This window comes from Mandrillus leucophaeus, unplaced genomic scaffold (genome assembly GCF_000951045.1).
Source record: "Mandrillus leucophaeus isolate KB7577 unplaced genomic scaffold, Mleu.le_1.0 Scaffold262, whole genome shotgun sequence".
NCBI lineage: Eukaryota > Metazoa > Chordata > Mammalia > Primates > Cercopithecidae > Mandrillus > Mandrillus leucophaeus.
The window spans coordinates 1,020,833-1,024,981 of NW_012102721.1; the positions used below are offsets into that span (position 1 = coordinate 1,020,833).

The 4,149-nt window shown below is 40.9% G+C and overlaps 1 protein-coding gene across 2 annotated transcripts in view; it reads right to left on the reverse strand.

Annotated features, from left to right (window-relative positions):
* The window catches only part of ERG (v-ets avian erythroblastosis virus E26 oncogene homolog), a 300,545-nt gene that overhangs the window by 211,748 nt on the left and 84,648 nt on the right, over window positions 1-4,149 (reverse strand). Inside the window, exon 2 of one of the 2 annotated variants that reach the window (XM_011984157.1) lies at window positions 1,937-2,038. The gene's annotated coding sequence lies outside the window, so the exon portion shown is untranslated. Of the gene's footprint in view, window positions 1-1,936; window positions 2,039-4,149 lie in introns of those variants that run through there. The other variant, XM_011984160.1, reaches the window with a different exon arrangement.

Sequence of the window (4,149 nt, forward strand, 5' to 3'; positions counted from 1 at the left end):
GTGTGCTACCATACCCGGCTAATTAAAATGTTGCAACTTTTTAAGAAAAACAACTCTCAATAAATAAATTGATAATTTTCATAAGAGCCCTTTGTCAACTGACTAAAAACACCCTTAATTTAGAAATGTATTTTTTAGTTTTAAGATAACTAGTCATTAAGTGAAAACACTTTAGGCAAAATGGTGCTAAGCAATTTAGTATCCATAGAAATGAATCCATTCCTTGAAAGCATCGGTCGCTGGGTGCACTTGTCCTGGATGAGCAGACATTAGGCAAATCAGTCTTTCACCAGCAAACCCTGCCATAAGAACTGCACAGGCCTGACTCCTGCCAAGCACACCAGGACCCTGAATGGGGCACAGGCCTCCCTTATGGAGCAGGAAGGAGGAGGCAGGGAGAAATGCAGGGCCCATGATTTAAGGAGGCTCTCCCTCTCAGGCTCATGCAAGTGCAGGATCAGTACCTAAAGGGGAGCACCGCCCGAAATCCTGTGCCCCAGTTGCCTTAACCCAGTCCAGTCCTGGCTCCTGCACTTCAAAGCTAAGCAGGGAATACCAGCCGGAGGCAGAAGACAGCATGAGAATCTGAATGTACCTCTGCATTTATCTAAAAATAAGAAACTGGACTTCTTCAGTAGGAAATGGCTCATCTTTCCAAATGAATAAAAATACTTACAGCTATGGGTTGAATTATATCAATTCTCTCCCCCAAGTCATGCATTGTAGTACTAACCCCCGGTCCCTCGGGATGTGATGATAGAGAGGTAGGGCCTTTACAGAGGTCATTAGTGACCTAATCCAACATGACTGATCCATGTACAAAAAAAAAGGACAAGATTTAAACACAGACCTGTATAGAAGGATGATGGTGTGAAGACACAGGGAAAAGACAAAAGAGGCCTGGAACAGATTTCCCTCAAAGCCCTCAGAGGGAACCACTTGGGCTGATACCTTGATCTGGGACATCCAGCCTCCAGAACGGCGAGACGGTGAATTTCTGTTGTTTTAAGCTACCCAGTTCATGGGACTTTGTTACAATAGCGCTGGGAAAGGAAAACACCTCTATTGAGGGACTTACTAAAGTCACTTAACTGATGCAGACTAGAGGCCTCACGGTGGGCACATGGCCTCGGGAGCCACATCCATTTTAGTCGCACCATTTCTCACTGAACGCTGACCCTGGTCAAGGCATGTCTCAGGCTGCATGGACTGCTATTCCTTCTACTAAACGACCCTGGCTTCATTCCGGCAAGGGAGGGACTCTTATATTCTGTGGGTTGCATGAGTATCATGTGAGCACCCCCAAAACCTTGATCCCTGCAGGGCTTCTCCAAGGGAGTCCCAGCATTCCTGCCGGCCTCAGGGGCGCGCCTTAGAGACAGGGTGCTCACCCTCTGCTTCTCCAACTGGATTTTATTTTTATTTTGTGGCATGTTTTGTGAATACAAAGATTCACTGTCTGGGTGTGCCCCTTGAAAGGAGGTTTCAATTGCATTCAGGTGAAATAACCACAAAATGACTATAAGCCAAATGCAGTAGTATGATAGAAAAATGGAAAGATCGTAAAAGCAGCAGTCCGTAGACACCATGCCTCTGGTTCCTCTGGAAAAGGGAGAAGAGAGTAGATGGTGATGGAGAAAAGAGGGGCTGGTGAAGACCACAGAACTAAGAAGGCAGTAATTCTAAAACCTCCACACTGTAGGGCCAGGAAAGGAACATTGCTGGGCAATGGGGCATCTTATCTGAGGGGAAGTCAAGGGTGTCATGTAGAACCAACATAATTCATCCAAGTACAGCAAAGAATCCAGAAATGGTCTGTGGAGGTTTGGAACCATAAACATCAAATAGTAGAGACACAAAATATTTACATATCCACATTTTTTAAAAAGGGTCCTGACTAGGCAGCATAGGATTATTCGGGTTCTGTTCGTTTTACCTTTAATTGCCCTTGGTTCTGCCATCTTTTTTCTCTGTGAGTCATTTGTCTTGCTTTTGGTCAGCACGGCTTTCCTCGGGTCTCCAAAGATCCTGGAATAACCTGAATATAAGTTCAAGAATATTAAACCTTATTTTGTTTTCAAATATTAATGCCAGGGATCAACTGTACATGTACCGACAAAACCTATTTCTAAACATTATTTTAAAATATCCTAAAAGGGGAAAGAACTTAAATCCTTCCCTTTAAAAAAAAAAGAGGGGGTAACATTCCTCTCCTCTGAGGGAAGCCCAGCATTATGAAGCAAAAATTGGGAGTGAAATCAAGGCCAAGCTAACTGGCATGCTGAAGCACACATACACTTTTACGCAGAAAATATTTTGAAAATGTTTTCTTTTCCTTACAGCCCCCAGCTTTGGTAATAATGGCTTCCCCAGATCATTCTGTTAGCACTTTCTGCTGCTCAGAACAGGGTAGTGGGATTTAGAGTTTAGAAAACATCCTGAGAACTGTAATTAAGCAATTGTCTTAGTCCCAGAAAAGAAACAACCCTTTTACTTTGTAAATGCTAGGACGATCCGTACTTTTTTTTTAATCTTAGAACACTAACAAGCTAAAAAGATAGAAGGAAAAAAAACTTTCTTACAATATGCCTGCTAGCACAGCTCCAAAATCCAGTCTCTCTCTCTCTCTCTTTTTTTTTTTAGATACGGGAATTTCTTAAACAACTTTCCAAGTAAAATATTCAATCCCAAAATACTATATTTAGTAGAATCCCTACAAAACGAGAAATTGTAAATGGCATCTGTTTCCATTGAAAATATTTTTAAATTAGAAAACATCTTAAGTACTGCATCAAATCAATATTTGTAATGGGCAGAATTATTTCTAAATGGTTCCACAGGCCAGTTGACAATCCCACTCTACTTAAGAAGCCTCCAGCCTACTCCACCTGAAGTCTTCCAAACCTATGCATAGAGACAAATTACCCAAATGTCACAGAAAAGCATTTGTTGTGATACAGAAAATACAACATAACGTTATTGGGGGAAAAAATCAGGATACAAAACCACACACATAGTATCATCCCAATATTGCACAAAGAAAAAAAAAAATAAATGGATAAAAGAAAGGAGGGAAGGCAGGAAAGAGGATGACCTCAGAGAAGTTATCAAAACGGTTAACAGTCACGGTCTTTGGCTTTCCAGTGTGAAATAGGAGTTCTTATTTTCTTCTTTTTAAAATCTTTCTAAAATTATTTATTTTTTAAACCAACTAATAAAAATTATATATATATATATTTACTGTGTACAACATTACATTTTGAAATATATATACATGTTGGAATGGCTAAAGTAAGCTAATTAACATCTGCATTACCTCACATATTTATTTTTTGTGGTGAGAACACTTGAAATCTTACTCTTACTGATTTTCAAGAATGTAATGCATCGTTATTAACTACAGTCAATAGATAATAGGTCTATTCAAGTTCAAGTCATAGATCTCTTGAAATTACTCCTCCTAACTGTAATTTTGTGTCCTTTGACCAACATCTCCCCAGTTCCCCTACACTCAACATCACTAATCATCAAGGAAATGCAAATCAAAAGCATGATGAGTGTCATCTCACATTTGTTAGAATGGCCATTATCAAAAAGACAAGTGTTGGTGGGGATGTGGAAAAAGGGAACTCTTGCCCACCATTGGTGGGAATGTACATCAGTACAGTCATCATGGAAAACCGTATGGAGGTTCCTCAAAAACACAAAGATCAATGACAAATCAAAATACTGTATGTTTGACAAATGTATTACAAATCAATTTTGTATGTATTACAAATCAAAATACTACATGACTGCTGGGGATAGATCCAAAGAAAATGGAAAATGAAATCAGTATGTCAAAGAGGTACCAGCACTCCCACATTCACTATGGCATTATTCACAGCAGACAAGGTATGGCATCAACCTAAGTGTCCATCAACATAAATGCCCATAAAGAAAAGCAGTGGGCTGGGCGCGGTGGCTCAAGCCTGTAATCCCAGCACTTTGGGAGGCCGAGACGGGCGGATCACCAGGTCAGGAGATTGAGATCATCCTGGCTAACACGGTGAAACCCTGTCTCTACTAAAAAATGCAAACACTAGCCGGGCGAGGTGGTGGGCGCCTGTAGTCCCAGGTACTCAGGAGGCTGAGGCAGGAGAATGGCGT